The 26,802-nt window shown below is 39.0% G+C and overlaps 1 protein-coding gene and 1 pseudogene across 1 annotated transcript in view; one reads left to right on the top strand and one right to left on the bottom strand.

Annotated features, from left to right (window-relative positions):
* Window positions 1–26,802, bottom strand: part of Grm1 (glutamate metabotropic receptor 1) — a 384,350-nt gene that overhangs the window by 162,442 nt on the left and 195,106 nt on the right. The window lies entirely within an intron of this gene.
* Window positions 25,475–26,657, top strand: LOC127204906 (non-histone chromosomal protein HMG-17-like; annotated as a pseudogene).

Below are 26,802 nucleotides of genomic sequence, written 5' to 3'. Positions count from 1 at the left end.
AGTTTGTAGTCAGTGCCTATAGCAGAGAGAAGGAGACAGAGACAGAGAAAGATACAGGATGGAAGGAGAGAGAGAGGAAAAATTAGATACAAACTTCATCTAACATTAGAAAGAAAAATAACAACTAGAGCAGTGATGTGTGTATATATATATATATATATATATACATATATATAATTATTGTTTTACCTCAATTAATTGAGAAAAGAGAGATAAGACCAAATAAATAAAATCAAGTATGAAAATGAAAGCATTACAATTGGCTTTATAGAAATACAGGACCATAAAGGACTAAAATAAAACAACTAAACTTGAATTTGAATGTAAAAGCCTAGCAGTGTATATACTTTTGAACACATATAACCTACTAAAATTGAACCATGAAGATATAGGATACATAGCAAGATCAATAACAGCAACACAATACTGGCATGAAGATAGACACATACGCTAATGGAATGGAGTAGACTCCATAATAAGTCTACATATTACTGTAAACTAGTGGTTTTTGAAAAGGTGTCAATAGTATCCGATAATAGCTTAGAAAGAGATGGTTGTTCAAAAACCTGCTATCAGCTACCAAGAAGAGACTTGATACTCTTTGATCATATAAATGGTGAGGAATTCCCCCTCAGTCACAGTCATAGGGGAGGGGAGTAAGGGGAAAATGGGAGGGAGGGAGGAATGGGAGGATACAAGGATGGAATAACCATTGAGATGTAATATGAATAAATTAATAAAATAAACCAAAAAAAAAAAACCTGCTATCCATATGGAGAAGAAAAAAATTATATTCATGTCTCCTACTATACACAAAATTCCATTTAAAATGAAGCAAAAAACTTAAATGTAATATGTAGAACTACAGAAAAATGATAAAATATGTAAGAAATGCATAAGAATATTCATCTGGGGAAAGTTTTGATTATGCTTCCAAAGGCATGGAAAACAAAGGCAGAATAAACAAATGGGTATATACAACTGAAAAGAATCTTTTCATGAAAGAAAGGAATCCAAAGGCTGAAGACAGAGCCTAAGTAGTGGATTTGATATTTTCTAACTGCTCATCCAACTAGGTTTTACCTTTTAAGATCTATAAATTACTGACACATCTCAGCAGAAAAAAAGTCCCTTTCGCCAGTAGATGCCATTGATGTTATGGATGCCTTTGTCTAAAAGAAAATAAAATCTAAAATGATAGAATGAAAACCTGTATACCTATTTATCAAGAGGTAATGTGTCAGTGGATCACAACTATGTAGAAAACTGCTAAATATGAGGAAAATGTGAATCAAACTATGAGACATTGTTTCATCCGAGGTATAGTGGCTATTATCCAAACTGATACAAAGGAACAAATCCAGAAGGAATGAAGAGAGAGAAGCTCTGCATACTTGCTGTGAACACACTTTACTGTAGCCACCATGGAAACCATTATGGATTTCCCCCCGCAGAGTAGAACAAGCTCTTTTATTGACCGAACATTCTCACCATGGGGTGTACACCCAAAGTCATTTAAATCAGTATGTCAAAGTGACATCTGATGCACTCATAGGCCTAATTCAATATCATCTTCAGGAGCCAAGATACAGAGTCCACCTAAATATCTACTGCTCTATGAACAGAGAAAATATTGTGGCCAGAGGTGACAGGAGACGGGATATTAGTCATCAGAGTATAAAAGTTGTTCTTCTGCAGCATCACAAATGGAAGTAGAAGTCATTACATGAAGTGAAATAAGCCAGGCATAGGAAGATGCATACCACATTTTCTTACTTATATGAAAGACCAAAATGTTCATTTTTAAGAAGAAGATAATCAGTTATCAGAGCCTTAAAATGAGGCAAGGAAGGAAGGCAACAAGCTCTTTTGGTAATGGGGACAAAAGATGGGAAGAATAATGTTTAATGTTCCATGGCATAGTATAATTTTTAATTGACAGTAATTAATTGAATATACAGGTACATCTATAGACTCTACAGATATAAATGTTTAATAAAAGGGGTGTTATATACAACACCATGAATCAGAAAACCTAGAACTGACTGAGTGACATTTTTAAGGCCTAATCTCTGTTCCTCCCAAATCCATATAGTGAAGTCCTAGTCCCCATATTAGGCATAGGTCCAGAAGAAATATTAATCCATGAAGGCATATATTACTCAATATACTTGGTGTGCTAACAGTACTGGGACACACCCAAACAAAAATGGAGTGATGACCATCTGAGAAGGGGTGAAGATAACTATGTAAAAGCCAAGGAGAGAGGCCTCAGATGAAATGAGCCTATGAACATCTTGATCTTAGACATAAGTGCTTTAAATTGTGAAGACACTGATTTCTGTTTAATCCACTAAGCTAGGCATTTTGTTACAGTGTCTCCACAAATTAATATAGACCCAAGCTGTTAAACCTCATCCAACAAATAACATCTATTTTCCACTTCTAGTAAAAGAAATTTGATTTGTAGTCAATGATCTCCCAGTAAAGAAATATCCAGCCTCAGATGACTTTGTCAGTGAATTCTCCCCAGGCTTGTAAGAAATAGCACCAATATCATGGTGATACTTCAAGAATACCCAAGAGCAAGCCATTGCAAGAAACAAAACTACTTAGCCAGCTCCCTCATGAACAGAGATACGAAACATCAACACATGCAAGGAAATGAAATACAATATATTTTAAAAGGATAATATATCCTGTCCAATGAAGGGTGTAATGTGAAAATTCAAATCAACTGTTCCAATACTGACTAACGTAACCTACCACGTCAGTTTAAAAAAGCGAATATTTGGTTATTTTCATAGATGCAGAAGAAACTTTCAATGACACTCACGACTGAAACTTACAATGAACTGTAAGAAACTAGGAAAGGGGGGTAAAATCAGGTTGAGAGAAGCATGTGACATTACCAGAATGAAGATTACTAATTATCCTTACATTTGGTATAGGAAATATCCCTCGGGAGCTCATGTGTTGAAGGCTTGGTTTCCAGTGTTCGGAGAGTCGTGAGAGCTCTGGCTTCTTCAACTGATTTTCTATTCATGGCTTCATAATGTGATGGCACTAGTCTACTCCCTTCTGGAAAGGGAGTTGTAAGAACCTTTTGTGTTTTGCCTATTTGTCCCTGTCTGATTCTACTCCTTGGTACACACTAACATTCTCCCTTTCTCTTTAGCTCTGGCATCTCCAGAATGACACACAGTAGGAACTCGTCAGTATGTACAAGTTTCCTCCATGCCTCTTCATGTCTGGATAGATCATTTGTTTTATTCATTTAATCATTTTATAATGAATAATAGTCTCTTGTTTGGAAATACATAGTTTATTATTGATTCACATGTGAAGGACATCCTGCCTTGCATTCAGATATTTTTAATTGTAAGTGAAACTACTCTAAACAACCATGTGCAGGTTTTGTATGGCTCTGTCTTAGTCTCCTCTGGATAAATACCAAGGATTTAGTGGCAAAACGTGTTTAGTCTCACAGGGGCTGTTTTCACCCCACAGCAACACCTGAGTCTGGCTGCTGCGCCCAGCACCCTCACAGCCCTTCCAGTCAGTGTCTCACCAGGCATCTTTACACTCTATAAGAAGGGGAGTGAGTCTCATCTTCGTTTTAATTTTCCTTTTCCTAGTGACATATGATACAAAACATTTATACACTTGTTTGTCATCTAAGGAGTTGGTCTTGGTCAAGATGTTCAGGCCATATTTTATTCAGGTTGCTTTCCTACTGTTAGATATTAAATCCCTTCTTGCTTTTTTGGTATAACAGCTCTTTACCAAATGTGTCTTTTCAAAATACTTTCCCCCAGTCTGTGAGTTGCCATAGCACACTATTAAAATTTTATTTTATTTTATGTGCTTAGAAGGGAATAATTTATGTAAATTGTTAAGTACAAGGTGCAAACACTTTTCAGCCTCTGTAACACTAGACCTGATGAAATGCCAGGGAACGTCATGCTGTTGTGGGAGGGTGTGCTGGTGATATGACTCGGTCAATAGAAAGTTTGCTGTGCAAGCATAGAGCTCATGCAGAGACCCAGCACCCACACAAAAGTAAGATGCAGCAGTTTCCACCTGTAAGCCCAGTGCTGGGAGGATGGGGACACAGAGAACCCTGGAGCCTGCTGGTCAGTCAGTCTCGCCAAATTCCTGAGTTCCAGGTTGAGAGAGAGACTATGTCTCAAAATGATAAGGTGGAAAGATACAGAGAAAGACAACTGACATTGATATCTGATCTCCACATGCTCATACACACACACACACACACACACACACACACACACACACACACACACACACACACATTCCTTTGTTTGTTCAAAGCCAAATTTAGGAATATAGTGGGTAAAAACCACATAGGATCTTGCTTACTCTGAAATGTTCCAAGGGAAATTCAGTTCTTTATCCTCTCCTGCCTGCTCCACTCTGTCTCTTTAGCCAACATAGAATGTCTTTGAATGCCTGGATATCTGAGTCTCAGAAGCCACTGAACTAATATAGAACCCACATGAAAGTATACTTTCAATCTTATGAACAGACAGTGATGCCCAATGGTGCTAAGCTGTGTGCATACCTTCATTTTCCAGGGACTTTATATGTATATGCCATATACTTCCAAGCTGCAGTTTTAAGATGTCAAAGTTCACATATAGTCCTTAACAGCATATCAGACTGACTTTTGAAGGCCACCAATAGAATCTGACCTACTGTGTTTCGCTGAAAGGAATTTTCTTGAAAATTATTATGCTGCTAAGATATTAACAAAAGACTTTAGAAGCAAGCTCAAAAATGTACTGGACAAATGAAGGTCCATTTAAGACTCTGCCTCTACACTTACCTGATAACAATTCTTTGCAACATTTCTCTCTGTGTTTAAAAAAGGAGTGTCATTGAACAAAGGCACTAGCTTCAGACAGGAGAGCTCTGTGCCAGGGCAGGCTTAACTGTCAGGAGAGGAAATAGCACTGTGTGTCTGCAAATCCTACCAAGAGAGTAAAATCTTTTCTGAGATGCACATAATACAAAGTACCCACAAGAAATATCTGCCGCTTAAATTACACTAAATTCAATTATAACATTTGAAATTCAATAATTAAAGGCTATGATACTGTGAGAGATTGTTGTCAATGAGAATTATTACACTGTATTTTGTATGTGAAATAATTGATTTTCTAAAAAAAGTTATGCATTTAGACTGATGATTTATCAAAGTAGTAGAATACATGAAGCCTAGAGTTCAATCCCCAATCTCATATAAATATACAAAAATATATATAACTTCATCACTATACAGTATTGTCATAGGAATTTAAACTTCCTAAAATCAAAATTAAAAACAACTTTTAAAATAAAGTACTTTTACTAAAATATATTTTAACATGGATAAGCTTATAACAATAGTTACATATACAATAATTATATACTTCCCTATATAAAAACTTACTGTTTTTCCAATTTCTAAACAGTTCATCCATTTTCTGGGTTGGCAGACAGAAATTAAAATAGATAGCTGTAACTCTGCTCAGGAGTTAAGAACTTGAACTGTTTTTCCAGATGACCTGAGTTCAGTTCCCAGCACCCATCTCGGGTGGCTGAAAACCACCTTTAACTCTAGCTCCAGGGTGTTAAACTTGAAATCTGGTAGATAACACAAAACATCACTTAGCCTGAACTGTTCCAGGTGAAATTCAGTTCTTTATAACCTCCATGTGTATGTGCATTCATGTGTGCTTGCATATGTGCACATGAGTGTGTGGGGGGCGGTGTGCAAACACACAGCTGTTAGAGCTGAAGACACTGAACGCGCCACAATAGAGTGTGTAGAGTATGAGACTGATACACAACACAGCCCAGATGTGTCTATAAATGATGAACTGATTAGCTGGAGAAGTCACAAAGGTCAAGACCATTTGTTTAGTGTCAGACATATCAAGAGAGGCTTTGGTGCGGTAACCCTGTGATTGAGTTCTAACTCCATTTCCCTCTGAGCAGACTGTCATTACATTGTTGAAGTTTTGAGAAACAAGCAAGTCCCTGATCGATTACCAATCTACTGCAGCCAAAATAGAGACTATATATGTGAGGCAAGCAAAACCAGATATTAGTTTTGGGTTTCAACCAACTCTTGCCATGTATTTGCAAATATTTAAAGACCTAAAAATTTGTATGGTTGACTACAGGAGAGAAAAATATCAGAGAAAGCGTTCATGATAAATGCCTCAATTCTCAGCCTCATTCTACAGAAAAAGAAAGAAAGAAAGAAAGAAACAACCTTTCTAATTAAGAAGTACAGATCTCTAGAGTCTGAGATTTTACAAATGCCTTGTGCAGCTGAATGAATTGCCTTGTAAACGTATGTATTCATTGCCACCAAACTAAATGACAATTTATAACTTCATTATAAAGTAACTTCTTAATAAGATGTTGTCCCTAGATGCTGTACTTCAGTTATTTCTTCTGCTATATCTTCTTTCTTTCAGACATTATCTAACTGAAATTGACTACAGTGAAGCACTATAGGTTAATAGCATATTAAAAATTCATAGATTTGTCCATAGTGCTAATTAGATCTCCAACAACTCTGCTAAGATGTCATAGTTCCTGTATGTAGATGTGAAAATTAAAAATGGATTGTGGGTGCAGCTCATCATTTGATCTCTAGCGAAATGCACACATACCATACGAACACAAATAACACACATACACACAAACACATCACATGCACACCATACACAAACACACCACACATACACAAACGCACACACCACCCAAATACACCATACACACAAACACATCACAGACACACACACACAAACACACCACACACACACAAACACATAATACACACACCACACAAACACACATACAAACACACCATACACACAAACACATCACAGACACACACACACAAACACACCACACACACACAAACACATAATACACACACCACACAAACACACATACAAACACACCATACACACAAACACACATACAAACACACCACACACACAAAGACATCATATACACACCACACAAACACACATACAAACACACACACACACACACACGCACACACACACACACACACACACACACACACATGAAATACTATACTGATAGGTTTGTGCCATTATATATTTTACTTTTTAAAAAATGCTGCCACAGCATGAGGTTGGAAGTCAGAGAACAGCTTGCAGGAGCCTTTTCTCACCTTCCGTCATGTGGAACCCTGTGATCTGGTCGAGGTCCTCACTTTTGAAGGCAAGTATCTGTGCCTACTGAGTCATCCTGGTGACCCAGAGTAATCAAAACTCATAGACTGTAAGCCATGAGCTTGTGTAAACTATAAATGGTAGATATGATAACAAAGTGTCAGTGTGAGTTTTTCCTATCAACGGTGCTGGGAAGCTTCAGTTTCCGTGTGGCTTTCTATAGAGTGCAATACTGATACGCTTCTTCTATATACAGGAACATATGTCCTCATGTATTTACTAAAGGAATGCCATGCCAACAATACTATGGAACCTATTTCAATTTTCTTTCTATCAGAGAATGCATTGTTCTTGTTTTGATCCTCTGCAAGTAGTTATTATCCATCCTACAGATTTGAGAAGGTCCATTCATTCAATCCATGTTGAATAATATTTCTGCCAAAGTTTTATTCCTATCTATGTTCTGTTCTGCTTGGTATAAAACAGAAGAGCCACCCGTGTTGTGTAGGAAGGTTAGAGTTTCTGTTTGTTTGCCAAGCATACGAAACATTTCAACACAATCTTTTTGTGAGGCTTTCAAAGCGATCCTTGCCGAATTAGAGAAGGGCCATGTTAGCTGAAAGTGATATCAGTATAATAATTAATTATATTTACCCTAACAGCAGCCTTTGTCCCCGAAATAAAGAACACAAAATAACTGAGGACACTTTAGGGGATGCTTAGGGGTACTGCTTAGTGACTGTCTCCCTGGCAGGGCGTCTCCACCATATGGAAAAGCTGTAATTCATGAGGGCTGCTTTATAATGAGCAATGTGAGGCAGGTGCTAGGCTGCTCTGCGTGGTCCTTCTAACAGTGCTAGCTAACACAGCTCCAGGAGTTTATAGGAATTTTACTTTATTGACTTCTCTCTTTCTCTGTATTACTTTTCTTGTTTCCTCACTTCAGTTATTTGGAGTAGCTCCCCTATAAGCCATCAGAATATTTGCCTTAGACTCCACTCTGTGAACAACAAACACTAACACATCTCCCTCAAAGGAAGGATCATCAAAGAGATTGCTAACCTTATAAAAATCCTTTCATTTTTACATACTGAATTTTTTATTATTTTTATATGAAGAAGAAAATATTAAAAAGATAGTTCATGTAAATGACTGGTATTGGGGTGTATCTCATCTAATATTCTATTAACGTAGGGACAAAATCAATACGGCACTAAGGTGACTTACCCCTTCTCCTGAAAGCTTCTGGAGGGCTATTTGTATATGGTGTCAGAATACGTTCTTTCAGTGCCTGAGCTTTCTTTTTTCTCAGGGTTCGTGTCACGATTTGATGGTACAATCTTGAAGTGAAAAGAGCCTATATAAGATGCTGTGGCAGAGGCCAAGGGTAAGCAGGCAGAGGAGCCCGGCCATCTGGCCAGAGACAAGCAGCAAAGTTATCTTTGAATCATGGGTGACCATGTCACAAGCTCATCCACCAGAGAACTTTAAATCATGGCTGTGAAAGTAAAACAGCAAGGGCAGTAATTGCTCGTCACCTAGAGATCAACTGTATAGAAAATAATTGACAAGAATACAAACACAGTACCCTCCTTCATTAAGATAGGCCAGGTCCCACGGTGGTTATAATGAACACCCAATTATATTCGCAGTAGTCAGATAGCTAGCAACACACACATAATGTTCTGAATCATTCCAGATGCTTTTCTTTGCCGGCAACAACAGCAATAAGAATGCCCTAAGCCCTTCCTACAGAACAGATATCTGCTGCTCAGAAAACTGCAGATCCCAAAGGACATGCCGACTGTTCCCTGCAGCACCCCAAAGAGACCACCATGATTCTTGTTTCTTTTTGTCTCCTTTCTGTTTCTTACAGTGTGGTTATAATTTTAAACTGGCTTTTTTGGTTTCTGTACACTTGCCTAAAAATGTCCACACTTATGCTCATCACAAAAAGAGAGAGCCCTTCAGAATTGTTCTCTTCAAAGATAGGAAGCAAAGTTTGCTCCAAAGTCACCGGGAAATATATCCTTTCACCTCATCGGTCCAAGTTTTGCCTTATGTCCTTATCCCAGAGTCAAGCAAGCAGATAGGATACCATTTCACTAATTGGCTGAAATAAATCAGAACTCGCCCTTAATGGACTTGAGACCCCGGAGAGCATCATAACTACAGAGTCTTCCTTCAAAGCGCAGTTATTGTTGCCACTGTGTTTTAGAGAGGGCATCTTACTGTGCAGTCCAGGCTGCCCTTCATCACCTGCCTCAGCCTCCTGAGTGCTGAGATTACAAGAATATTTAGTCAGGGTTACCACAAGACATGTGGAAGCAAATAAAAATGAAGGGCACACCGTACAAGATGCAAGCCAGATACCTTCTTAAGTCATCCAGACAAAAGAAGCAAATTCAGCTGTTTACTCATATCTGACACTTCTCGTTTATGTTGATTGATACATTATATACCTTAAAATTGTCATTCATCCACATCTAGATACAATATTTTAAAAGCACATACAATGCCTCCTATCTCAACCAAGCCTTATACATCCTTTTTTTTTTTTTTTTTTTTTTTTTTTTTTATAATCCACTGATTCCAATTTTTGCTGCCTATATACTCCAGGGTGTGGGGCTATGTGTAGGGTGGAGTTCATGGTATCCATTTGCTTTGCTATGTGCAAGTAACTTTATATTTTGATGAGAATCTAATACTCTAATATATCATCTAAAAATACAAAATTCAAATATAGGCCTTTTCTATTACACAGTTTTCATTTTTCTATTAAATAAGAGGGTTAACTTATTATTAGAATACAATTTGTTTTTTAATAAGGTGGATATTAATGACTACTATACATGGATTTTAATATGGTAGGTTATTTCTATTGCCATCTCAAAAAATAATTATAAATACTAAAGAATGCTAAAATAAGACATACCATGTAAGGCATTTTTTTTAAAAGAGTTGTTAAAATTAGTTTTCTCCCCTGTGTGTCTCTCTCTCTGTGTCTGTGTGTCTCTGTCTCTCTCTGTGTGTGTGTGTCTCTGTCTGTCTCTCTCTGTCTCTGTCTCTTTCTCTCTCTGTCTCTGTCTGTCTCTGTGTGTGTGTGTGTGTATGTGTGTGTCCCTGACTCTCTCTCTCCTTGTTTCTCTCTGTCTGTCTCTCTCTTCTGCTCCCCCTCCTCTCTCTCTCTCTCTCTCTCTCTCTCTCTCTCTCTCTCTCTCTCTCTCTCTCTCTCTCTCTCTGTGTGTGTGTGTGTATGTGTGTGTCCCTGACTCTCTCTCTCTTTCTCTCCTTGTTTCTCTCTGTCTGTCTCTCTCTTCTGCTCCCCCTCCTCTCTCTCTCTCTCTCTCATCAGAAGTTGGATATGGTAGAAGTGAGTGGGAAATAGAAGGCTGAGCAACAAAGGGAACAGGTCCCTGAATACTATTACACTTCAGACCTCCATTCTCTTCCAGATTGTTCTCTTAAACTAGTAAGTGGGCTTCAGAGAGCTATAGGGAAGCTTGTTGTCTGTCTCTGGGTCCATTGGGCACAGGGTCTGAGGCATCAACATGTACAAAGCTGCAGCTGAGAGTGAAGGAGGACAACAAGAGGGCTGCACTCCTACTCATCATGACTCAAAGGGACCAGGGCTTCTGTGCACTACATGTGGGCATGAAGATGCAAAACAAGGCTGGGACTTTCTTCTCTTCTTATTTACACTGTGTGTGTGTGTGTGTGTGTGTGTGTGTGTGTGTGTTGTCTGTGTGTCTATGTTGTCTGTCTGTGTATTTGTCTCTCTGTGTGTTGTCTGTCTGTGTGTCTGTGTGTGTGTGTGTGTGTGTGTGTTTTCCTCTGTGTGTGATGATACATTTGAGTGTGAGGGTACCTATGGAGGTAAAAAGAAAGCATTAGAGACATTGAAGCCAGAGTTACAGACAGTTGGGAGCTGTCTGGATGAATGCTGGGGATGGGCCTCTGCTCCTCTGCTGGAGCAGCAAGTGTTCTTAACTGTGGATCCATCTTTATAGACCCAACACTTGGATTTACTTAAGTCTTCCTAGTATGTGAAGATGTTAGTAGAAAGAAATTAGAAGTATATCCAGATGTGCTGGGTGATGCAGAGACAAGCAATTAGCTGGAGAAGCTCTGGAGGATAAAGACTATCACTTGAGACCACAAAAAGATAGCAAGAACAAAACCAGTGTTGAGCCCTGGTGGCATTCCAGAGAACTAGGACTAACCAGTGTCAGGCAGGTGAGACCTGAGCTATTCTCCTGACTGTTTTCCCTCCCTATGCCCACTGCAAGCAAGAGCCAGAGTTTGAGAAGACAGTGCTGTCTACAGAAAACACCATCAAGGTGCTGCTCCACACAACAACTGCCCCCTCCTGTCTTCATCAGGTGCCTCGCAAGAAAACACAGAAGCTTTAAGCTGTATCAAAGCCCAAAGCAATCTGCTAATACTCTAAACCAGATTGTCAAAAAAGAGTCTTTGGTGGAGAAAAGTGAAAGAATGACTACTTTATTATCTATGTCATGAGAACTGAATGTCATTTAAAGATAAAAGAAAACTAATGTAATGCCTTTTACTATAAGCTTAGATAGAGAGTGTTGGAGACAAAAATGAAAAGTTGCTTCATACCATGTCTTCTAAATTCTACCTTTTAAACATTATGGACACAAAACCCCCTCTGTTACTAAAATGGGATACATGGGGTTTATTTAGTGAGTATTGTGCTTAGATTTTCAAATATCATTAAGGTAATTTTTACTAAGTTATATTTTCAGAAGTTTTTTTGCTATATTTTTAAAGAGTTAATTTTGCCATTTCAGCCAATGCCTCACCTCTCTCTGGTATTTAATTATAGGCCAATCATACTTAATAGACTTACAAAAAAACCTCTTTATAGTAAAGCACTTGGGAAAATGATATCTGTACCCTGTCATTAGATGAGTCAATGTTTACTTGTATTAACAATTTGTAATAGAGTGGTTGAATTCTAGCTTTTGTTGGGTGATGACATCATATCTGGGCCAATGAGGTTTCTATGGAAACACAGCTGGATTTTTGTAAGACAAAATTATTCATAAACAATGAAGATACTGGTTTTTTTCATTACCGACCTTAAAACTAGATATCCCATTATGTTAGGAAGCTATCCTTTCGGTTCATCCCTCAAAATCAATGCTAAAACTACACCAGAATGGTAATTGTTATCCTCATCATGTGGAAAATGTAAAAAAAAACTTTTATATTAAATATGGGTGGCCATTGGTATAGTACATTAGAAAGATATGAGAATATGTATAACATACTCAAAGATTGCAAATGTAAGACTAGAAGCAAAGGAGAGACTTCAGTATGGTGTTTGTAAGTGGTAAATAAAACCTGTCAGAAAAGGGTTTCTATGAAGCTAAAGAGAATCATTCTAAGACAATGAGAGCACTTTGGTCTCAGTTTCATGTACCATAAAACACCCTTCCTTCTTTAGGTGAGAGAAGCATGGCAGAATGGGGAAATAGAAGGATCCCGAGGGTCCTAGAACCTACAAGAAGAACATTATGACACACGGATCGGGGTCCTGCTCAAACTATGGCACCAGCCAAGGATAATATAAGCAGGAAACTTCAAACCCCTACCCAGATCTAGCCGATGACAGGACATTCTCCACCATTGAGTGGAGAGCAGGGTCTGACTTTCATGCGAACTCTGGTGCCCCATATTTGACCACGTCCCCTGGATGGGGAAGCCTGGTGGCACTCAGAGGAAGGATAGCAGGCTACCAAGAAGAGACTTGATACCCTATGAGCATATACAAAGGAGGAGGACCCCTCAGTCACAGACATATGGGAGGGGAGTAGTAGGAAAGGGGGAGGGAGGGAGGAATGGGAGGATACAAGGGATGGGATAGCAATTGAGATATAATATGAATAAATTAATAAAATATTTGTAAAATAAATGAAACACCCTCCCTTGTATTTTTTTATAATCGTATCCATTTACAAATAATCATATCAGGCACCCAGCATGCACAGCATCTGCATAGACCTCAGGAGCACATAAGACCTTGCTCCAAGATGGCAGTGCCCAGCACATGGTATCTAAACTGGAGCTCAGTGACTTCAGAGCAACAAGTGAGGGGTGGGGTGGCTGACTCTGTGAGCTTCCCCTGTGAGAGGAGGGCTCCCAGGTTCCTAAGGAGATCTGCCAGTCCTCAAGACCATACAGGCTAGACGCGCCCACTCCAATTCCCTGACTGTAGGTCCAACTGGGAAATAGTCACCTGAGGAGAACTGTTGGCTATTTCCTGAGAGTCAGCGTTCAGTCCAAAACAATAGCCACCATCCCAAGAAGGGCTGTGACAGAAACATCCAGCCTCCTACTCAAAACTCTTTCCATACCCTCTAGAAATCCAGCAGGCACAAGGAACACACAGGAAATGCCAGAGACAGCCAGATGGCTAAAGGCCCACATAAGAACACAATCAACAAAAGCCCAAGCAATATGGCATCACCGGAACCCAGTTTTATCCCACTGCAAGCAGCCCTGCAAACCCTAACACAGATGAAACATAAAAAAATGACCTTAAAGCTATGATTACGGAGATGATAGAGGTCTTAAAGAGAGAATGAATAAACCATTTAAAGAAACACAGGAAACCTGCTATCCTTCCTCTGAGTGCCACCAGGTCTCCCCTTTCCCCTTCCAGGGAACATAGTCAAATTTGAGGCACCATAGTACATGTGAAAGTCATACTCCACTCTCCACTTAACTGTGGAGAATGTCCTGTCCATTAGCTAGACCCTAGGAGCATATAAAGGGGGAGGAAGTCCCCCTCAGGCACAGTCATAGGGGAGGGGAGTAGGGGGAAAATGGGGGGGAGGGAAGAATGGGAGGATACAAGGGATGGGATAAACCATTGAGATGTAACAAGAATAAATTAATTTAAAAAAGGAAAAAATAAAGTGAATGATTAAAATAAAAAAAAATACAAAAAAAGAAACACAGAAAAATACAATCAAACAGAGGCCTTTAAAGAGGAAATGAATAAATCGCTTAAAGAAATGCAGGAAAATACAAACAAACAGGTGAAGGAAATGAATAAAATAGCTCAAGATGTGGAAGTGTAAAGAAAACACAAAGTGAGGAAATTCTGGATGTGGAAAACTTAGGGAAGAAAATAGGAACCACAGAGCTAAGAATCACCAACAGAATACAAGAGATGGAAAAATCTCAGAATGTAGAAGATATAATCAAAGAAATAAATAGATCTATCAAAGAAAATAGTAAATATAAAAAAAAGTCTTGACACAAAACATCCAAGAAAATAAGGACACTATGAAAAGATGAAACATAGGATTAATAGGAATAGAAGAGAGAGAAGATTCCCAGCTCCAAGACCCAGAAAAATTTCAACAAATTCATAGAAGAAAATGTTCCCAACCTAAAGAAAGAGATGCCTTTAAACACACAAGAGGCCTACAGAATACAAAATATATTAGACCCAAAAAAGAAATTCCTTTTACCACAGAATAATCAAAACACTAAATGTACAGAACAAAGAAAACAATATTAAAAGCTGCAAGGGGAAAAAGCCAAGTAACATATAAAGGCAAACCTGTCAGAATCATACCTGACTTCTCAACAGAGATTCTAAAAGCCAGAAGGGTCTGGACAGATGTCTCGCAGACCCTAAGAGACCACAGATGTCATCCCTGACTACTATCCCCAGAAAAAAAGCTTTCAATCAACATAGCTGAAGAAAACAGAATATTCCATGACAAAACCAAATTTGAAGAATATCTATGCACAAACCCAACCATACAGAAGATAGTAGAAGGAAAACTCCAAGCAAAGGAGGGTAATTAGCCAAGAAAACACAGGAAATAAATAACTCCACTACAGAACCAACATAGTAAAAATGGCCATCTTACCAAAAGCAATTTACAGATTCAACTCAATCCCCTATCAAAATACCCACAAAATATTTTGAAGATATTGAAAGATCAATTCTCAAATTCATATGGAGAAATAAAAAACCCAGAATAGCAAAAACAATCCTATACTATAAAAGATTCTCCAGAGGAATCTCCATACTTGATCTCAAGCTGTACTACAGAGCAACAGTAATTAAAACAGCATGGTACTGGCAAAGCAATAGGCCAGTGGATCAATGGAATTGAATTGAAGACCCAGAGATGAATCCACACACATTTGCTCACTTGATTTTTTTACAAAGAAGCCAAATCTACTCAATGGAAAAATGATAGCATCTTCAACAAATGGTGCTGGTCTAACTGGATGTCTACATGTAGAAAAATGCAATTAGACCCTTATTTGTCACCATGCACAAAACTCAAGTCCAAGTGGATTAAAGACCTCAACTTAAAACCAGAGACAATAATTCAGTTAGAGGAAAAAGTGGGGAAGAGCCTGGGACACATAGGCATAAGAAACAACTTCCTGAACAGTACACCAACAGCCAAGGCCTTAATGTCAACAATTAATAAATGAGACCTCATGAGGCTGAGAAGCTTCTGTAAGGCAGGAGACACTGTCAGTAGAACTAAGCGACAGCCTACAGAATGGGAAAAGATCTTCACCAACCCTTCATCTGACAAAGGTTTAATATCCAAAATATATAAAGAACTCAAGAAATTAAACACCACAAAACCAAACAACCCAATTGCTAACTGGGGCTTGGAACTTAACAGAGAATTCTCAACAGAGGAATATCAAATAGCCGAGAAACACTTGAAGAAATGCTCGTCCTCGTTGGTCTTCAGAAAAATGCAAATCAAAACGAAACTCAGATTCCATCTTACACCTATCAGAATGGCTAAGATCAAAAACTCAAATCACACCACGTGTTGGCGAGGATGTAGAGAGAGAGGAACACTCCTTCATTGCTGGTGGGAATGCAAACTAGTACAACCACTTTGGAAAGCTATCTGGCGCTTTCTCAGAAAAATGGGAATAGGGCTTCCTCAAGACCCAGCTATCCCACTCCTTGGAATATACCCAGAAAATGCCCTACCACACAACAGGGACATATGCTCAGCCATGTTCATAGCTGCTTTATACATAATAGCCAGAACATGGAAACAGCCTAAGTGTCCCTCAGTAGAAGAATGGACTAAGAAATTGTGATACATTTACACGATGGAATTCTACTCAGCTATTAAAAACAAGGAATTCCTGAAATTTGTTGACAAATGGATTGATCTAGAAATTATTATAATGAGTGAATTCACCCAGAAGCAAAAAGAGACAAACGGTATATACTCACTTATGTCAAAACAGTAGTCCAAGGGATACGTACCATGAAAAACTTTACTTACCAAGAAAATGGGTCAGAGGAGAGGACATCCTATTGAGACTTTAGGCGAGAGTAACATGAAAGAATAAAGAAATAGTAGGACCCACAGGGTCCTGGAAACCTACAAGAAGAACTTTATGACAGGCAGATCTGGGTCCTAGGGTCCTCCTCAAACTAAGGCACCAGCCAAGGAGAATATAGGCATTAAATTTCGAACCTCTACTAAGACCTAGCTGACGAACAGGGTATTCTCCACTGCTGAGTGGAGAGTGAGATCTGACTCTCACATGAACTCTGGTGCCCCTTTTTTGACCACGTCTCCTGGATGGGGAGGCCTGACGGCACTCAGAGGAAGGATAGCAAGTTACCAAGAAGAGACTCGATATTCTAAGAGCATATATAGGGGGAGGAGGTCTCCCTCAATCATAGACATAGGGGAGGAGAGAAGGGGGAAAGTGGGAGGGAGGGAAGAATGGGAGGAAACAGGGGGAAGGGCTAACAATCAAGATGTAATATGAATAAATTAATAAAATGGAAAAAAAAAACTCCAGTGCAGCCAAACAAAAAGTAGAGAAACACACAAACACACTACACCCATCAACATCAAAATAACAGAAACTTGCAATCAGTGGTCAATAATATCTCTCAATGTCAGTGGATCAATTCCACAATAAAAAGACATGGGCCCTCAGAATGGATACATAAACAGGGCCCATCATCCTGCCTCATAAAAGAAAAACATATCACCAACAAAGATAGACATTACCTCAGAGTAAAGGGCTGGAAAAAAGGTTTCCAAAGCAAATAGACCCAGGAAGAAAGCTGGAGTAGATATTCTAACATCTAATAAAATAGACTTTCAAACCAAAATTAATCAAAAGAGATGGGGAAGGACACTTTATTCTCATTAAGGAAAAAAATGCACCAAGATGGCATCTTAATTCTGAATATCTATGCCCCAAATACAATGGTATCCACATTTGTAAAAAAAAAAAAAATTACTGAAACTTAAATCACACATTGATCTGCACGTGTCAATAGGGGAAGACTACAACATCCCACTCTCACTAAAGGACAGATAATTGAGACAGGAAATAAATGGAGAAATAATTAAACTAACATATATACTGAATCCAATAGACCAAACAGATGTCTACAGAAAGTTTCACCTAAACACAAAAGAATATACCTTCTTCTCAGCACCTCACAGAGTCTTCTCCAAAACTGGCCATGTAGTTGGTCACAGAGAAAGACTCAATCTATACAAGAAAATTGAAATGACCTCTTTATTTTATCAGATTATCATGGATTAAAGCAGGACTTCAACAGCAACAGAAATAACAAAAGACCTACACACGCATGGAAACTGAACAACTCTTTGCTCAATGACCACTGGGCCAGGGAAGAAACAGAGAAAGAAATTAAAGACTTCCTCAAATTCAGTGAAAATGAAGGTACAATATATCAAAACTGATGAAACACAATGAAAGCAGTTCTAGGAGGAAAGTTCATAGAACTAAGTGCCTTCATAAATTGGAGATATCTCACACTATCAACTTAACAACATCTGAAAACAGTAGGGGAAAAAGAAGCAAACACACCCAAAAGGAATAAATAGATGGAAATGATCAAACTCAGGGCTGAAATTAATAAACTAGAAACAAAGAGAATAATACAAAGAATCAATGAAACTAAGGGCTGGCTCTTTGAGAAAATTAACAAGATAGACAATCCCTTAACCAACTAACTAAAAGGCAGAAAGACAAAACCCATGTCAACAAAATCAGGGATATAACAACAGACACTGAGAAAATCCAAAGAATCACTAGTCTTATGTCCAAGGTCTGTACGCCACATAATTAGAAAATCTAAATTAAATAGAATTTAGAATTTTCTTGATAAACTCTACTTACCAAAGTTGAATCAAGATCAGGTAAATAAGTTACATAGTCCTGTAACCCTAAGGAAATAGAAGCAGTCATTAAAAGCCTCCCAACCATAAAATCCCAGGGTCAAATGGTTTCAGTGCAGAATTGTCCCTGACTTTCAAAGAAGAGCTAATACCAATACTCTTCGAAGTAGCCCACAACATAGAAACAGAAAAAAACATTGCGAAACTCATTCTCTGAGTCCACAGTCACCCTGATAACTAAATCACAGAAAGACCACCCCTCCCCAAAAAAGAGAGATTCACACAAAGTTTCCTTACAAAAATTGACACAAAAAATAGTCAATAAAATGCTTGCAAACCAAATCCAAGAACACACCAAAAATATCATCCACCATAATCTAGCACACTTCATCTCAGGCATGCAAGGGTGGTTCTTATATGGAAATCCATCAATGGAATCCACCATATAAACAAAGTAAAAGAAAAAAAAGCCACATAATCATCTCTCTAGATGCCAAAAAAGGATTTGACAAAATCCAACACCCATTCATCTTAAAAGTCTTAGAGAGATCAAGGACTCAAGGCACATACCTAAACACAATAAAGGCAATATACAGCAAGCCTATAGCCAGCATCAAACTAAACAAACAGAAAACTTAAAGCAATGCTACTGAAATCAGGGACAAGGCTGCCGACGCTTTACATATCTATTCAATATAGTACTTGAAGTCCTATCTAGAACAATAAGACAAATAAAGGATATCAAGGGATACAATTTGGAAAAGAAGTCAAAGTATCGCTATTTGTGGACAATATAACAGTATACATTAGTGACTCCAAAAATTGGACTATGGAGCTTCTACAGCTGATAAACACCTTCAGAAAAGTGGCTGGTTACAAAATTAACTTTAAGAAAAAAAGCAGTAGCCCTTCTGTATACAAAAGACAAATGGGCTGAGAAACATATTAGGGAAGCAACACTCTTCACAATAGCCACAAATAATATAAAATATCTTCATGTAAGTCTAACTCCTCATGGGAGAGAGTCTACTTTGACACCATTAATGATAACTCTGCTATGATAGGATCATAGCATAACCATGCTCTCAGAGCCCCCCCCCCCCCCGCCAGCATCAAATCAGATGCAGAAACTCACAGCTAAGCATTAGGCAGAACTCAGGAGTCCTGTGGAAGTGTTGTGGGGAAGGATAGAAAAATCCAAGCGGGAAAGGAATGCCAAAAGAAAACCAATAGAGTCAATTGACCTAGGCCCATGGGGGCTTACAGAGATAGAAACACCAACCAAAAAAACATGCATGGATTGGACCTGAACCCTCTACACACATGTAACTGGTGGGCAGTTTGATCTTCATGAGGGTCCACTAGTAAGATGAGCAGGTGATGTCCATGACATGGACTCCATTGCCTGCTTTCAATCCCTTCCCCCTAACAAAGCTACCTTGCCTGGTCTCAGTGCATGAGGATGAACTCAGTCATGATTCAACTTGATGTGCTGGGGTGGATTGTTGGTGGGGTCCCCTTTTATGAAAAGAAGGGGAGGGAGTCAGGGGGACAAGAGGGAGGGTGAGACTGGTAGGAAAGGTGGGAGGGGGCTACAATCTGGCTGTGATAGATAGATAGATAGATAGATAGATAGATAGATAGATAGATAGATAGAAAACATTAACATAAAAAGTAAAAATGATTCTGTCATAGACCACACAACTACACAATATCCCATGGATTCCAGTGTGCTGATCCTGCTCTAAGGAAGGACATGGAAATACAATCCAGCTGGTAATAGTAATTTATAAAACTTAGTCATCTTCCTTACAACCTCAAAAATGGAGTTTCTGAAGCCTTTATTTTGGCTGAAAACAGCTCCTTCTATTGGTCTGTTCATGGTGTCTCAAGACCATGGGCTGAAGTTTAATGAGATGGCATAGAGTTTGTAGATAAGAAACCTACAAGCCACAGACCTATGGCTGGTCATAAACTTATCATACCTTGTAATTTCAAGCCTACCGTTCAGGAAACACCATGACTTCTTTTAGGAGCATCTTCTCCCCCTGGAAAAGGGATTTGTCAAGATCAAGGATAAAATCTAGGACATAAATATAACTTTTTTTTGAAGATGAGTGTTCTTTTTTAACAGCTACTGCCTTCTACCTTAGAGGCTAGTCAGGTAAGAGAGGCAGGGGAGTGGATAGAAGGGCAGGGTACCTACTGCTTAAGAAAAATACTGCTTCTTGGAGGAGATTTTTGTCTTCCTGGTGGCAACATTACCTTAGCCAAGTAGTCAAGAGATATTAAGCTACAAGAATGGTCCACAAGACGAGAAAATAAATGCCTTTCTCATGCTCACATCTTGCCTACAGTCCAGTATGTGTTGCTCTTCCATCTAAATTCTATAAATTATTATTACCGCCCGGATTACCCTTTCATGTCCTTCCTCAGAGCAGCCTCAGCACATGAGAATCGGTGTGATATTGTGTTTTTGCATGGTTTATGACGCAATCATTTTTGAATGGATTTTTCTAGAATATAAGGAAAGATATTTTATGGTACATGAAACTGAGATTAAATTCGAATCTCATTGTATGTAAATAAAGTCTTACAGAAACACAGTCTTGTTCGCGTCTTCACACATGATCTACGGCTGTGCTCACAGAGAGACAATGGTTTCACAGTCGTATCACTGACCGTATGTCCATGAGGACCCAAATATTCCATGTCTTGTCATCAATGTGTGGGTCTGCACTGGCTGTTAAGTGATTTGGGACCGTTTCCACAAATCACAAACTCTCAAATGGAACTTGTCTGAATGCCACTAACACCTCTCTCGATGCTTTCACAGTATTACCCAGGCTGTTGCATGGCTTCAGCAGCTTTGTGATCAGATAAAGCACCTTATCATTTCTTGAGAGTTTTGCCCTTCATCTCTACCATCCATGTTCATCTTATCACAACTCTATTTGCGTGCAATTCATTCTGCCAACAGCAACTCATTCCAACTTCAATCTGCCAGGTACTATCCAAATATTATCTAATTCAGGTATTTTTTCTTTAATACCCCTGTCATGTCAGGTTTTCCTTCTATATCTACTTCTTTTTATCATTAGGGTTTTCATTTTGAAATTTTTTTTTTCTTAACCAAAATATTTTATTAGCAACTTATTGACCGAGCCTACGTCAATTATAACCTGAGTAACCAAAACAGTAGGAAATGAAGATTAATTGACACAACAACAAAACCTTAAGGATATCAGTCCCAAGGAATGATTCTCCGGTCGGGAGCCACAGGATTTCTTCCACTGGAACCAGGGCTAACAAGACCACAGAGCCTCAGCAGGAGCCGGAGCTCTGAAGCCTTCCCTCAAGCGGTTTTCTCTAGGAGTGTCTTGAAGGGCAGCGAAGAACAGCCAAATCTACCCCAAGTCTCCAATCCGTGCAGCCGCCAGTTCTGGGCTCATATCTCCTCCCAGAGTCTGTTCACAGGATCTTTTTCATCTGGTAGCAATTAAGCTCCTGCACGAGGTGGTTGCTCTTCTAGTGAATTAACATCACCTGTTCTCTTCCTAGACCGTTCGATCCCACACTTGGGATCCTAAAGAACAGGTTTCTCTCCTTCATCTCCCCCTTTCTATTTAATAAAATAAGCTATATACAACAAACTAAGAATTACCCATTAAGTCAACATTTATAAGGACCGTTTGTAGTTAACAATTTTTAAGAGATTATTCCACTATCCTATACTACTGATTCTTTTAACTGAACCTGTAATAAAACTGTGGCTATATAGTGTTCAACCCCATCAGAGACCCCGGAAGGAAAAACTATCTAATATGAAGGAAGTGCAGGCAAGCAACTTCCAAAAGTATTGACAGGACAGAGAACTGATTTTATTTATTTAAAAATATCTCATACAATATATTTTTATCATATTCTTTCCTTTTTCCTAACTCTTCCCAGATACTGCCCAAACCTCTACCGACCCAGCTACATGCTTACTTGCTTGCTTTGTCTCTCTGTCTCTGTCTCTGTCTCTCTGTCTCTCTCTCTCTGTGTCTCTCTCTGTCTCTGTCTCTCTCTCTCTCTCAAGAAAGGCCACAGTATATGGGCATATGGACAGTATTCATCTTTTCACCATCATTCTCAACAACTGGCACATAAGAACACAATAAGTGAATGTGGGAAGAGGAATAGAAGAGAAGGCGAGGAAACGTGTGTCTTTTGATGAAGATAATGAATGGAAGGTTTTAGATTTTCTGAATTACTTCTAAAATAAATTGATCTATAAATTTGAATTGTAAAAAATAAGAATAAGTGATAATTTTTAACTTTGATACTCTAAATTATTGGGATATATACATATGAAGTCACACTCATTAAGGACTTTCCAGAATAATGCTTTTATTTAAAAAAAGGGGGGGGGAGGGGGATAGGGTAACTTGATAGTCTTTCTGATAGCACATTAAAATTCAGCATTGTGAAAAAGTCTCTTAGAATTGAAATGACTTTTCACACAGGACCTGATGTTACACACTTAGCTAAGTATGCATCATATTTCAGGTGAGCTAATTCAAAATGAAATTGAATAATTTAATGAAGTAACTCTGTTGTGTCTTTCTAGTCTTAATGTAGCTATTCAAATCTCACTAGTTTCTGGCCTACAGATGCCATTATTTTAATGTGCTGGTTGGATTAGGGATGTGATTCAACAGCATAGAACTTGTCTGTTGTCTGTTGCTTGTTGTCAACTTCCAGGCTCAACCAGAATACAATAAATGAATTAATTACTGTGCTCATTATTTTTAATTATTTTTTCTACATGTGGAATGCTTTAACACATTCAAATATAGATCTTAGGTCAATGGACCTACCCATAATGCACACACAAGCTTTGTGTATCCATGGCCTTCTGTGCATATATACCTTTTGAAACCTTCTCTGCTCATAATATTTCAGTGACATGCCCCAGCATACACCCACAGGGGCATTTCTTTGTACACATACAAATCAAAAAGGATAATCTTCATTTTTTTTTGTTTGTTTTCTGATTGAATGTTTGGTTTATTGGGTTTGGTTTTGTTCCTTTTCATAATGCACCATGTCACTTTTCACATATTACCGTAGTGAATTGAACAAAATCTCTTCTTAATTTCTTTTTTTTTTCTTTTTCTTTTTTCTTTCTTTTTTTTATTAATTTATTCTTGTTACATCTCAATGTTTATCCCATCCCTTGTATCCTCCCATTCTTCCCTCCCTCCCATTTTCCCCTTACTCCCCTCCCCTATGACTGTGACTGAGGGGAACCTCCTCCCCCTGTATATGCTCATAGGGTATCAAGTCTCTTCTTGGCTACCTGCTGTCCTTCCTCTGAGTGCCACCAGGTCTCCCCCTCCAGGGGACATGGTCAAATGTGAGGCACCATAGTACGTGAGAAAGTCATATCCCACTCTCCACTCAACTGTGGAGAATATTCTGACCATTGGCTAGATCTGGGAAGGGGTTTAAAGTTTACCTCCTGTATTGTCCTTGGCTGGTGCCTTAGTTTGAGCGGGACCCCTGGGCCCAAATCTGCCTATCATATTGTTCTACTTGTAGATTTCTAGGACCCTCTGTATCCTTTTATTTTGCTATTCTCCCATGCGTCTCTCATTTAGAGTCCCAATAGGATGCCTTCCCCTCTGTCCCAGTTTCCTGGTAAGTGAAGGCTTTCGTGGGACATGCCCCTTGGGCTAGTATGCAGATATAAGTGATAATCTTCATTTTTTATTGGAACTATTTGTAATCAAAATAGAATTTACTGAAATGAAGAGAAGTGAAAAGAGGTTATAAATGCTTACTTTTATGTCCCCCAATACCACTTACTACCACAGAGTAAATTAGAACTCTCCTTGATTTCCAATTTTTATCTTCACTATTTGTTTCAGTAATATTTGACAAGAAATGCATTTACCTATTCTGAGTGCATATATAACCTTCATTTGGGGTTATATATAAATATTTCTTACTCTAGTAATTTTTGAGGTAAGTCACCTTCCATCAGTTGACTTTGTGACCTGCTGCTAATGGATTGTGCCCCACAGTTTGCAGGTTGCATGCAGGCGGTCCCTCAGAATAATCACTGTAACCCGTATTTCATTCATTCTTCACTTTTCACAGCTGCTCTTTTCTTTACATGAAACCTAGGCTTAAATTCTACCTGTGACTCCAATGCCATGATCCCACCCCCTGGTGGCTTTATCAAAACCTCTTCTCACAGGCTTAGAAAAGCTTTCTCACACCAGCTGCTTAGAGGTACCATAGTCCCTTTATCCTCATACATTGAGATATTCCCATGGGCAGAAACTTAGTTAATAAAACCTTCAAATCTTTTCACTCAGATCCTGATTTGAATGCCACTTCTTAAGGCAGATGTATTTGATCATATCGGTTCAAACTCTGAATGAGAAATAAGTGCAAAGAAAATCTAAAGCTTTTAAAAATAACCAGAGCTTTGAGCAATCACGGGATTTAGGGGAGAATGGAATAAAAAAATATCAGTTCTAAGATATAACATAATTTGGGTCTTCAGAGACAGAGCGAAATCAAGCAAAATGCGGATAGAGAGATTTAACTTTGAAGCAGCCACAACTTGGTACTTAAACTAAGACTTCTAGCAAGATACACTACAAACCTCACTTAAGATAGACAGTCTGCCTCCTTTACTTGCTTTAAGCTGTATTTAAGTGTAAATTTTTACTAGAAAGACTTCAGAATGAATATGCAGCAATACTGAGATGGCGGGATATTCCATCTGGAACTGAGACGTGTCCATATGAGCGGATATTTTGTCGGAATGCCTCAGTATCTATATAATTGAAGCGAGACCTGGATCCTTTTAAAAATCTTTTTAATTTATTCTTCTCTCGTATATTACAACCTGTCCGCAGTTTGCCCTCCCTCCTCTCCTGCCAGTCATCCCCACACACCTCGCTGCTCCCTCACCCCATCTACTACGCCTCCTCCTGTTACTCATTGGGAAAAGGGCAGACCTCCCATGGATATCAACCAAACATGGCGGCATATCACGGTGCAGTAACACTAGTCACCTCCTCTCATACTAAGGCTGGACAAGGCAACCCAGTAGGAGGAAAGGGGGAACCTGGATCTCTTAAGGGTCATCCTTCAGATTTAATCATGTTTTATTCATCAAAGAACTAACTTATTTATGTCTTTTGATTCTAAGTGATTCTGTCAGAATGTTGCTACCATCTCATGGACATATACATCATTTATGATTTCACAAAGTTTCTTTCATAAACTTGAGACCCATTGCTCAGAAATCAATGATACGGCACTTGTCTCAGAGAAAACATTTTCAAAGATAGGGTCTTAGTGGCAGTATTTTTTTTATTTGTAAATGGTGTTCTGCTTCAGATATATTTTCAGACACCCAGGATTTTTATCCCAAGAAAGGTGAAAGTCGTCTATGAACTGATACTTTGTTCCCACGAAATCACCCCAGCCTGAAACCCAGGCTTCATGACTGGACAATCACACTCAGTTCCCGGCCTTCATGTCTCCTATTTGCTGCACAGCCATGGTGAGGAAGGGCTGAAGTTGGCTGGGCAAGGAGTAGGGCTGTAAAGGGATTCCTCCCCACACTATAAATGGGGAAAGCTTGACAGATTACAAATGCGCTGATGGCCTGTTATTTATTTGCTTATTTTGGCCTGTTTTTTGTTGTTGTTGTTGTTGTTGTTGTTGTTGTTTTGTTTTTACCTTGAAAGTAAAGACAAGAGCAGTGTGAAGAAGCAGCAAGAGCGAAACCCTCACGCCACTGTATCTCTACGCCCCATCCCCCACCCCTCTACTCCCCCACTCCCCCACCCCCACGTCTGATTTACCCCCGTCCCCCTCCCCCACTCCCCACACCACACCATACCACCTCACCCCCCACCCCCACCTCCGCCCCCAGCCACCCTGCCCAAAAGAAAGGCTGAAGGGGATGTTCAAGGAGATAAAGCCAAGGTGAAGAACAGAGCCGCAGATTAGATCTGCAAGGCTGTCTGCCAAACCTGCTCCAACAATGCCAGATCCCAAGCCTAAGAAGACCCCTGCAAAGAAGGGAGAGAAGGTACCCAAGGGGAAGAAGGGGAAAACTGATGCTGGTAAGGATGCGAAGAATCCCGCGGAAAATGGAGACACCAAAACAGACCAGGCATAGAAAGCCAAAGGTGTTGGAGATGCCAAGTGACGTGTGTGCATTTTTGATAAGTGTGTACTTCTGGTGACTATACGGCTTGAAATACTATTTTTAAATCAAGTTTTATAAAAGCACAATTTTGTTTGGCCTTTTCTTTCTTTCTTTCTTTCTTTTTTAAGCTATGATGTTAACACAG

The sequence above is a fragment of the Acomys russatus genome, chromosome 21 (assembly GCF_903995435.1).
Source record: "Acomys russatus chromosome 21, mAcoRus1.1, whole genome shotgun sequence".
NCBI classification, from domain to species: Eukaryota; Metazoa; Chordata; class Mammalia; order Rodentia; family Muridae; genus Acomys; species Acomys russatus.
This window is presented reverse-complemented; position numbering and strand designations above follow the sequence as displayed.